This window comes from Uranotaenia lowii, chromosome 2 (genome assembly GCF_029784155.1).
Source record: "Uranotaenia lowii strain MFRU-FL chromosome 2, ASM2978415v1, whole genome shotgun sequence".
NCBI lineage: Eukaryota > Metazoa > Arthropoda > Insecta > Diptera > Culicidae > Uranotaenia > Uranotaenia lowii.
The window spans coordinates 96,940,487-96,953,150 of NC_073692.1; the positions used below are offsets into that span (position 1 = coordinate 96,940,487).

The following is a 12,664-nucleotide window of genomic DNA, read 5'->3' on the forward strand; positions in this document are numbered from 1 at the left end:
AATGACAAAAATGACAAAAATGACAAAAATGACAAAAATGACAAAAATGACAAAAATGACAAAAATGACAAAAATGACAAAAATGACAAAAATGACAAAAATGACAAAAATGACAAAAATGACAAAAATGACAAAAATGACAAAAATGACAAAAATGACAAAAATGACAAAAATGACAAAAATGACAAAAATGACAAAAATGACAAAAATGACAAAAATGACAAAAATGACAAAAATGACAAAAATGACAAAAATGACAAAAATGACAAAAATGACAAAAATGACAAAAATGACAAAAATGACAAAAATGACAAAAATGACAAAAATGACAAAAATGACAAAAATGACAAAAATGACAAAAATGACAAAAATGACAAAAATGACAAAAATGACAAAAATGACAAAAATGACAAAAATGACAAAAATGACAAAAATGACAAAAATGACAAAAATGACAAAAATGACAAAAATGACAAAAATGACAAAAATGACAAAAATGACAAAAATGACAAAAATGACAAAAATGACAAAAATGACAAAAATGACAAAAATGACAAAAATGACAAAAATGACAAAAATGACAAAAATGACAAAAATGACAAAAATGACAAAAATGACAAAAATGACAAAAATGACAAAAATGACAAAAATGACAAAAATGACAAAAATGACAAAAATGACAAAAATGACAAAAATGACAAAAATGACAAAAATGACAAAAATGACAAAAATGACAAAAATGACAAAAATGACAAAAATGACAAAAATGACAAAAATGACAAAAATGACAAAAATGACAAAAATGACAAAAATGACAAAAATGACAAAAATGACAAAAATGACAAAAATGACAAAAATGACAAAAATGACAAAAATGACAAAAATGACAAAAATGACAAAAATGACAAAAATGACAAAAATGACAAAAATGACAAAAATGACAAAAATGACAAAAATGACAAAAATGACAAAAATGACAAAAATGACAAAAATGACAAAAATGACAAAAATGACAAAAATGACAAAAATGACAAAAATGACAAAAATGACAAAAATGACAAAAATGACAAAAATGACAAAAATGACAAAAATGACAAAAATGACAAAAATGACAAAAATGACAAAAATGACAAAAATGACAAAAATGACAAAAATGACAAAAATGACAAAAATGACAAAAATGACAAAAATGACAAAAATGACAAAAATGACAAAAATGACAAAAATGACAAAAATGACAAAAATGACAAAAATGACAAAAATGACAAAAATGACAAAAATGACAAAAATGACAAAAATGACAAAAATGACAAAAATGACAAAAATGACAAAAATGACAAAAATGACAAAAATGACAAAAATGACAAAAATGACAAAAATGACAAAAATGACAAAAATGACAAAAATGACAAAAATGACAAAAATGACAAAAATGACAAAAATGACAAAAATGACAAAAATGACAAAAATGACAAAAATGACAAAAATGACAAAAATGACAAAAATGACAAAAATGACAAAAATGACAAAAATGACAAAAATGACAAAAATGACAAAAATGACAAAAATGACAAAAATGACAAAAATGACAAAAATGACAAAAATGACAAAAATGACAAAAATGACAAAAATGACAAAAATGACAAAAATGACAAAAATGACAAAAATGACAAAAATGACAAAAATGACAAAAATGACAAAAATGACAAAAATGACAAAAATGACAAAAATGACAAAAATGACAAAAATGACAAAAATGACAAAAATGACAAAAATGACAAAAATGACAAAAATGACAAAAATGACAAAAATGACAAAAATGACAAAAATGACAAAAATGACAAAAATGACAAAAATGACAAAAATGACAAAAATGACAAAAATGACAAAAATGACAAAAATGACAAAAATGACAAAAATGACAAAAATGACAAAAATGACAAAAATGACAAAAATGACAAAAATGACAAAAATGACAAAAATGACAAAAATGACAAAAATGACAAAAATGACAAAAATGACAAAAATGACAAAAATGACAAAAATGACAAAAATGACAAAAATGACAAAAATGACAAAAATGACAACCAGTTATATCAAAATTTTGTAGTAATTTATTCATAAATCTTTTTGGCAATTGTCTGATTTCTTACAACGATTGCATAACGGCTAGTCTGCATCCCTAACTTGTTCCATGAAAATGAAATTTATTTTGGTTGCAATGATTCGTTCAAAAATAACCTTCTCCCGAGAAGATGTACGACACATTGTGAAACAGTTGACTCTAATTCATTCCCATGAGACAACGCATACCTTCATTAGCATCAATTATGCTGTTCGTCTATTGTTCACGTCTTAGGCGAAAATAAAACAGTGAAATATTCCGCTCCATACGCTCGGCGACGCTTCTTGAAATGGCAGCAGCAGCAGCGTCTCTTTGAAATGTTCTTCAACGCTGCTTCCCCAACGCGGTATTCATTGGGGGTTTCCATTGGCACTTTTGGAAGTTATCTCGTGTCTATGATCTCTCTTTTGCTCAGCCCTCTCACACTGTTCTGCTGGCTGACCATCTGCGCCTCGGGGAAATGGCAAGGGAACAAAAACAAATCGGCAGCGCGGCTTCAAGTGCTTCAGCAAAGGTGCGAACATTCTTCCCTACACTTATCGAGGCACGGAAGAACATCTAGCAAGCAAATTCGAGAACCCTTGGGCTAGACACTTGAAATGGTAAATTCTCATGATAGATTTGCGGCTCCGTTGATGAGCCGGCTTCTCTCATGCATTATTATAATTATTCCTACGTTTTGTTTTGGTTCCGAAGGGGTTTTGTCTTTTTTGTTTTCATTTATTTATGAAAAATAGAAGTAGAAATATTTAACCGTTCAGTTCCAGCATGCAATGACCTCCAGTCCAGTGACTTTTGTGGTTGGTTCCGCTTTCGGTATGAACTCATTGGCTTCAAAGGTTCCAATTACGTTAATCAAAAATATTATTTAAACATAAAATTCTGTAAAATATAAATATTGAGAAATTATTATACATAACGTCTATTTAAAAATGGTAAAAAGAACTTTTTTTAGTAAACACTTTAACATAAGCAAAATTTTAATTCATTAGTATTCAAATCCCTAGCAGACCTAAATCGATGGTAAACAGTTCCAAAATGAGCTATGGATGCCTTAATTATAGTATAATTAAAGGTTTTATTTTTCCCGATGCCAAAATTAGATTTCACTAAAGTAACAATATGCTAAAATTCGATGACTAGGCAATAATTAAGTAAAGCATCAACATCTTAATTAAAGCACTATAAGGTGTGGATTTTACTAATAACAACAACTGACTGAGGCATCATTAAGGTTTAATTATCTTTCATAAATAAGAAAAGTTAGCTCAAAATGATAACAGGATCTAGTTACCATTTTTTATCTGCTTTATTAAAGTGTTTGAACTTTAATTTAATTTAAAACATACAACAAATGTAGTCATAACCAGCGTGATGCATGCATTATTTAGTGTTGATTTCTCTGTCATAAACAAAATAAGGCTTCATATCACGATATCTTAATCTTGTTGCTAGCATGATTTATGAAAAAAATTTGTGTCATTTTGCCTGAATAATGGTGGTTCAAAAGAAAAAAAAATTTCACATTTTTCCTTTACAGATAGTACAGTAATAACAAATTTTGGTTGGTTAAAAATCCTATTGATACCTTGTTGGACCGCCGTTCCTTAAAAAGTTTCAAGATGCGATGCCAAATACCAGTTGTACTTAATACCTAAAAAACTGATGCGGTGGTTAATCAAGATATCATTAAGGTTTCTGTAAAATCTACACTTTGTTTAACTTTGGTATCCTTATATGGAAATTGACACTCACATTTTTGTATTATACCACCGTTATTTGGGCATAATGATCCCAAATTTTGCCATATAAGTCTGCTCAGGATAACTTCGGAAAAACATTGGGATAATCGAAACTTGGAGAGTTTTCTTGCAAGCAAGTTTCCCACAAATGACCATGAGAGATGAACTTGGAAGCTCCCATGAACTTTGTATGGAGTAGACCAACTTTATCCGGCCGGCGAATGGAGCGGAGCTTTTCGCCTCAGTGGCAGAAAGAGAAAACCGAATAGGAAAAGCATCAATATGGGTGGTTGCAGCATTTTTTTTTCGCTTGCTTCTAAAAGCAACTTGAAGCTTTTCGGACTTATCCACTCTTCATTACAGTGACGGTCGCAAGTAAATAAACTTTCCTTTGCGGTTAGGGCCTTAATGTCCCGAACTATTCTTTCTCGAAGATACATGAATTATTCTGATTTTTTCAAAAATAAGGTTCGCTACAATTCATCATTTTTATATTTTTGAATAGGGTGACCAGAGTCAACTAGAAAAAAGAAGAAGGACATTTAGCCGTTTAGGGTCATATAGACCCGAATTATATTTTTGATTAACTGAACCGATTTTCATATACTTTACCAGTTTGAAATCGTTCAAATGTCTGCTATCAGATGCTTCTTAAAATTGAGTTTTGATTTTCATGGCCGTCAGAAAGCGAGCCAAAAAGTCGTTAGTAAGCATCCAAGATACATCTTTTTGTTGTCATCGTATTGAAAAACTTTTGATTGCTATGAATTCAGATATGTACACTGAGAGCTCATATTGAAATGCAAAATGTGCTCATCAGAACACAGCTGTTTATTGGAAAAGTAATTTTTTTTTAATTTTATTTCACTGCTGTATTTTCATGAGGATAAAGGAATTTGGATTGAAAAAAATGCTTTCCTGTTCAATTATTTCCATATCCAACCGATAGTGATGATTTTATAATAGAGGGACTGATAGGGTGACCAATTCAAGTAGTAATTCATAGAATTTCAACATATTGAGGACCAAATCTGAGATAACTCGATTTTTAAATCACGTTTTGTTTTAAACGAACACAAACACATACAGGATCTCAATGAAACTTGATGTTTCCTCGAAGAGATTCCTTTCACTTAACTCTAAGCGTACATCTTTCAAGGATATAATTGCTAGCATCTTGCAAATGCTAAAACCACCAACCCACAGAAAGTGTACTATGTATGCCGTGACCGAGATTTGATCTCATGACCGTTGGCTTAGAGGACTGGAAGGTTATCCTCTACGCCACGGGCTGCGGTTTCTCGTTACACTGAGCACAACTCCTCTGAAATTAAAAATTTAAGTTTTAAATAATGTAAAAAGAAATCAAATATTACATACACATTCAATTGAATCAATGTTCCGAAAATCAATCATTTTCTATCAGCCATGCTTCACTGCATTCAGAGCCAAAAAATCGAAGCAGTCAATTTTTCCTCTCCAACCAAATCATACACAGCAAAAAATTTCTAAAAGTATACGCAATCTAAAATACGAGTGATCTACTTTTTGACCAGTGTAATTCAAAACTGATGTAATTTTACACTCTTTTTGATCTATTTTTGAATCGTTGGTATAAACTTAATTTTTTATGATGTATGTTTACACGCCCTGAACTAAAAAATATATCTCAATATAAAATTACATCGAAAACAATGTAAAACACGACAGATGTTTTCCTTTTTTTCGCGGCATAAATTGTTCTGTTTTTATCCGAGATGGTGGTTTATTGTGCGAAAAGAAAATAAATTCGCTTCCGCTGTTAATTTTGTATTAAAACCGAACCAAATTCTATCAGAATTGAATTAAAAAATGGTAGGTCATAGTTTTAGACGAAATGAAAAAAAAATGGAACTTCAAATTCTCTTTCAATTGCAGGAATTGCAGTTTTATAAATGGATCAAAGGCCGAATCAATGTTGAATGTTTCTGATGTTTAGGGGATTCCGATTACTATGCTGTTCCGGAGGGATTCAAGAATGCCTGATGAAGCTGATCGGCAAAACATCGCCCTGCTGGGGATCATCGGACACAACCACAATTCCAGCTGCAAGTGATGGTGGATGTTTTTTGAGTTTGCAGTGTATCGGATATATGTTAAATAAAATGACACGTGTGGCGTATTTATTCATAAACAACACCCAAAAACTGATTATTTAAAAAAGATTTGTAATATTAACGGTAACATGTTTTGAAATTTACATCATTGTGTATTTTTACACGACGGTTTATGTCATCCGTTTGCGTGCATTGTTTTCGATCTAAATTTACACGCCTCAAAAATTACATTGTTGAGAAAAATACACCGTGGTAGAATTTTATATCAAAATCGATGTTCCGTTTTCGTGCATCGTTTTCGATCTAAATTTACACGATTTTTTCTTGCTGTGTATAAACAATCATGCATGACAACGACGCTGCTGTATTTGATACATTCCCGCAAAACATGATGTGGAAAAAAAAGGACGCAGACTATCAGCAACGAACGTCTCAATGATGATTGCCTTCCTTGATGGTTTTCAACCTTCTAGGATCACAACTGATATGTATCAGTTCTGAGTTTCTGAGAGATGTGTAAAGTTTACAATATGATTCTTAGTTTTTCGCTTTGCGTAGAAGAACAAAATCATTACTAAGTAACCGCAATGAACTGTCCAGTCCTGGTATTTCTTCAGATTTTTCCTTCTGAAACATTCATGATCGTCTATCAATTACGAACATTATCAACAATGATGCGAGGATAGACGTTCGAGAATGATTGAGGGAGCGACGTTCAAAATGTATCACCAAGTGTGTCGATCACCGTCGATTTGCCACGTGACGAATAGCAACGGTAGCCTCCGATGGGGCATGGTATATTTTCTTGTATCAAGTTAGTGTTGATTTTTGACATATATTCAATGGGTACTTTTTCCACGTGCATATCACAGCACTCGGAGATATCAGTATTCTAGTTAGAAACCAATCCTGATTGCTTTTTTGAGCGATTTTCCGAACATTGAATTGAATTTATGTTGAAAAACGACTCTGCAAATTTCTAAAATCTCTCGTTGTATGTTTTTTTCGTTTCTTAATGTGATAAAAATAACACAAAAAATTAACATTTGGTTCGTTTCCATAGCTTTTCATACTTTTATAGATTAAATAATTAGGCAGCCAAGTTTCATTAATTTAAGCTAATTGTTCAATTGAATAACAATTCTGTTTCAACCGGGGAGGTCACGATCTTTGTTTAAAACGCAGTTTTTTTGCCCATCTTGTCTTTCGGCTCATTTTTCAGTCAAAAACTAGATTTTGAAAATTTTAAAACACATGAACATGAACATGTGGACGATTTCAAAATTTATGAAAATTGGTTCAGTTGTTTTTAAGAAACTGCCAAAATAGTAATCCGGTGTATATGACCCCAACCGGTTGATTATCGTTTTTTTACCGTAAAGGAAGGCTAAATACCTCAGATATTTGTGGACCAATTGAAACATTTTAAATTTGTTGATAAAAAATAGTAGATATTTCAAAGAATTCAAAAAATGCCGTATGATTTGCATACCGGTAATAAATATTTAACGCAAAAAATAATATACAATTATTGTAATTCTCTTATTAAAATACGAAAGAAATGAAGAATTAAAAAGCTTGGTATTTGAGTGAAATAAAAAAGTGTTAGCCACGTGCTCATGATTATTTTAAGCATACGAGGGCAGAGTAGCATGTAACAACTTTTCAAAAGTTGCCTCTATATTTCATAACCTATGTAGCTAGAGTAATGGTCAAAAAACTCAATCCCAACAATTCAAGTAACTCATTAAATACCCTGGATCTCGTATTCCCTGTCTCCAGAAATTGAACTCTTTCTTTCAGGTTCGAACGAATCCACTGAAGACAAATTCCCATTTTTACACAGCACTGACAGGAGAGCATTTATGTTTATCACGTCAATAGCCTTTGACACGTCGGTATATTTAGCGTCGATGTTGTCATCTATATTTAAGCCCCTGGAAAACAAATAGGAGAGCACAAAATCCTGTTTGTTTCCATTATCAAACTTAAATTTTTCAATTTAATTCAATTTAATGCTGCTATTTATCTGAATAGTTCAAATAAAAGCCCAGAAGGGATTTCGTCAAAACCAAAACGAATAATTCAAACACGACGACCTCAAATACGAGAATTCCAGCCGACATCATGACGACGAGTGATTTTAAGATATAAAGTGTGTTAATTTAAAGTTTTTTTTTCTAAATACGGTTTCTGAAGATGGCTGAAATTATCCAGTAGGCCGAAAAGTAAAAGAATTGTTATTATTTGACTCGACAATCACCTATAAACGTCAATTTAAAAATATAACAACAACTGGCGGTGATCAAAACTCGTAAACACAAAATTACTTTGGAAAAAAATGACCAAAATCGGCGTTACTATTTGATATGGAGAAAACTAAATTAAGATATTCAATTTTGTTTTCTCCATACCAAATAGTAACGCCAATTTTGGTCACCTTTTTCTTAAGTAGTATTGACAAACTCCCTTCTGGGCTTTTATTTGAATTATTCAGATAAAAAGCAGCATTAAATTGAAATAAATTGAAAAATTTAAGTTTTATAATGGAAACAAATAGGATTTTGTGCTTTCCCTTTTTGTTTTCCAGGGGCTTAAATATCGATAACAATATCGACGCTATATATACCGACATGTTGGGGTCAAAATGTGCTCTATTTTTATAGAAACGTGAAAAAAAATGTCTACGATTTGTTCCAACAAAAATAAACAAACGATAAAAAAATAAAAAAAAAATTAATAAGAATAAAAAAGGAAAAAAAAATAATTGGATCATGGAAATTAGATCGTTGATAATTTAAAATTTTCAAAAAAAAAGTCTATTTCACAATTATTAACTTTTCTGTAATTTTAACAAAAAAGGAATCAAATTCATATGATAGACAAAAAAATTCACTTCAAATATTTAAACAAAATTAAAAACTGATTTCTGTAGCGATCTGTGATCAGACACTCTCAGATAAGAAAAAACTTGTTCTGTGTTTGAAAATCGTTTAAAAATAAATTCTACAGGAATGTTAAAAAACTTTTTAAAGTCTATTAATAACTTTGTGACAACCTATGATTATCTGAATTGTAATTTAGGCAATATACACACACATTTTCAATTTCTGGCTAAAGCGATACGATAGAAATGCTAGAATTGGACGATATTCGTCATCTTATTCGTACAGACTTAGAAAATGCAAAAGAACAAAAATTTTTGCTCTCAACGCATGCGAACCGTTACAATGTTTTATACTTCTCTCAATGGACAATTCTTTTATAAGCAATCTGGTTGCAAAGAGAACAACGAGGCTGTTCTCTCACTTAAATCCGAGGGGCTGAGATGGAGAGAGAAAATACGCCCATCATCACGTAAGTTATGCAGCCAATGATTGAAATTGTGTAAATAGTGGCTTATTGTGTAGAAAAATGAGTGAATTTGTGTTAAAATGGGAGAAGCCAGGGCTCAGAGAGAAAGAAATTGTGCGAATCATTGCAAATTTTTGCAAATTGTGCAGTAATTGTGGAATTTTGACCTTTCGCGGAAAACGCGGAAAAATCAATTGTGCAAAATTGTCTTCAAAATCTACAAACATGACTAACTTTTTAACAAATCCGATTAAAACCATTTAAACCGAATTCAAGTAACCATTTTTACGACCTTTTCCTTATTTTTTAGGAATTGCGATGCACAGTAACACAGTAACTAATGATATAAGTTATCATTTCTTATGCGATGTTATGTTTGCTAGATAATTGAAAATAGGGGAGATAAGGGCATAAAAAGCACCCAAGTCATAGTAAGCACTCCTCTATTCTACAAAAGTACGTATGTTTTTAAATAAATTTTCATTTGGATTAGTTTCGTACTTCCTATGGTAATAATTTTCAGCAAAAAAGAATGCTTCTTATCACGGGCCCCGCAAAATGTGGGTTCAAGTCCATTCGGGAGACAAGGCGAATTTTTTTCGCATGTTTTTCAACATCCATTTTCATCTTATCTAGTCTCTGAAATTTCAATTTACACAGTTGGATTGATTTCTCTACAAAAAAAAGTTTCGCTGACTGAATATTTGAGTCAGGACTCATCTCCAAGTCGCAGTTCAAAAATAGAAATAAGGCAGTGCCAAACACAGAACTTGACTGGATATCCAAATATGGCAAACGCATCATTTCTCATCATAACTGACAACCCGTGCAGTATATGAGAAGGCAATACAAATCTTGCCGTGCTTAAAATGTCCAAATTTTAGTCCAACCACCGTTAGATGAAATGATGTGAATAGAAATAGACCACGAAAATAACGATGATCACATGGGAGAACAACTCCCTTCATCCCGATAGACTTCAACACTCGACCATTATAACTTTCATACGCCATGTTGTCTTCTGTAGTAGAATGTTAATATATGGGCCCCGGAGAGGCGCTAGATGTGGGTTGTAACCTCCTACTCGGTTACAACCTGCATTTTATGAATTTCGGTGGCAGTTTTGCCCTGATAAACATAAATTAAAGTAATATGTACAACTTAAAATAAAATAATAGAAAATAATGAAAAATAAATTGTAGAAAAAAAAATGGAAATAATATTAAAGCTTCAAATTCAATCTAGCTTTAAATAAAATAAAAAAAAAGAAAATGGATTTATTTACAAAGATATGTACAGAAATATTGTAACTTCTCTAAGCTCAACCTGGCTTGAGGTGAGCTGCTGGCCACACCCCTAAGGACTTTCCCTGAGGGTCCTCAATTTCGTACGAAGAGGATCCGACTTTGGATAGGATTTTCGCGGGAAGATACATTGCTCCGTATTTCGCGTTGTAGTTCTGAGCTGCATTCGATTGTCTCATATTTCGATAATAGACGGCTTGTCCTACCTGAAACGCATTTGCGTGTACGCGATGACGAAGGTTGTATTGATTTTTCCGAACTTCATGTGCTGCTTTAAGGTTTTTCTGAACGAGTTCGAAGATACGATCGAAAATTTCTTTTTGCTCGTTTGAACGAATCTCCTGTGGTTTTTCGGATTCTTCTGACCCTATCTTGTGATCTGACCCCGTAACGAACATTTCGTGACCGTGCGTGACGAAAAAGGGAGTGAATTTGGTAACTGTGTGAACGGAAGTATTAATGATGATTTCTATCTCGGCTAATTTGGTGTCCCAGAGTTTCTGGTCGTCTTTGACATAAGTCCTAATAGCCGCATTCACCGTGCGGTTAACTCGCTCGACAGGATTTGCCTGCGAGTGGTACTTGGCATTTAACCAGTGTCGTACTTTGAAGCGATCTAATAACGATTTGAATTCTTTCGATAAAAAGCATGAGCCGTTATCTGTGATGATAACCTCGGGAGTAGAATTGCGGAAGAACCATTGATTTCGAATGATCTCACAAAGTGAGCTACTGTCAGTTCTACGCATGGGGCTTAACATAATCCACTTGCTAAAAAGATCCAACACTACCAATATGTATTGGTAACCCTTTTTACTACGGGGGAGTGGCCCTATAAAATCGATTGCTATAATCTGCCACGGATGCGTAGTGATCCTTTGCTCACCCATCAGCGGAACTACCGGTACACATGCTGCCTTAACCTCTTTACACGTGGTGCAGCGACTGACATAGTCTTTGACTTCGATTGCTGCCTTTCCCTTTCGATGGCGTACAGTAACGTCGTATTGTTGTAGCGTCAAACACCAACGACTACAACGCGACGCAGTTTTCCACTTAGGGCATCCGCAGCAATCGCGAGCAAAGTGAAAATGCTCACGAGTTTAATCACTTCCATACCGCACCGGGGGTTAGTATGAAGGTGAGCAAAATAGGGCCGATGCCGTCGGGACCGACGAAATCACCAAATTTGCTCACTAGAAAGGGGCGAGAGCAAACATGCACTGAAAAAAATTCTACCGTTTTGAGCAGAATTAAACAAACGATGTCGCAGCGTGTAGATGTTTGTTGATATTTATTTTAAGAAAAAACTGTATCAGATTAAAATTGTGGATGGTTTTTTTTGGAATTACCAGTTAAATTTGCAATTTCGTTACATTTTTTCGGGTTTTTCCAAGAATTGAACGAGAAAGTGTACATGCTGGTTCTGATGGTGAGTTATTTATTTTGTATTTTATACTGTTTTGGAATTTTTTCTATCTATGAATTTTGATAACATTTTTTCCTTTCTCACTCAATTTCAGATAAACAAACTTGAAGCATCGTAATTTGTGACCAAAAATGGTCACTCGGAGTTTCTCGGAGTAATAATAATCGAGACCAGTGCGCTGTGCAGGATTTTTGTATCCAACCGGCCAATATGGGTGGCATTCCAGTACTGTCCCTACCGATTCGGCTTTCGAAACGAGGTCTCTCAATAAGTTTGCAACTAATGGGACCCAGTTTTTCGGAGCAGCAACTATTTCAATCAGCACGTTGGATAGAAAAAGAAGTTGAAGATTTTTTAGAGAAGTATGATTTTAATATAAATATAATAAACAAATAAAGTTGAATTTTAGTTGAATTGTTTAGTTTGTTGAATTTTGTTTTTCGGGTGTGTTAGGGTGTGTTTCGGGGGTGTTAAGAAATAAAAGTGCCCGGCGTTTTGAAAACAAAATCGAGCTTAATTCGAAAATATATTCTTATCTGAACTTATTCTTATCTGAATTTATTTTATTCAATCAAGTCGTCCTACAATGCAATAAGTTTTTAATCACAATCCAG

At 32.8% G+C, this 12,664-nt stretch overlaps 1 long non-coding RNA gene across 1 annotated transcript; it reads left to right on the forward strand.

Annotated features, from left to right (window-relative positions):
• The first annotated feature begins 11,684 nt into the window (after positions 1-11,684).
• On the forward strand, positions 11,685-12,464 carry LOC129745838 (uncharacterized). The gene is made up of 2 exons (XR_008737193.1): positions 11,685-12,053; positions 12,145-12,464. It is a non-coding gene; the product is annotated as an uncharacterized LOC129745838 (long non-coding RNA).
• The last annotated feature ends 200 nt before the right edge of the window (positions 12,465-12,664 follow it).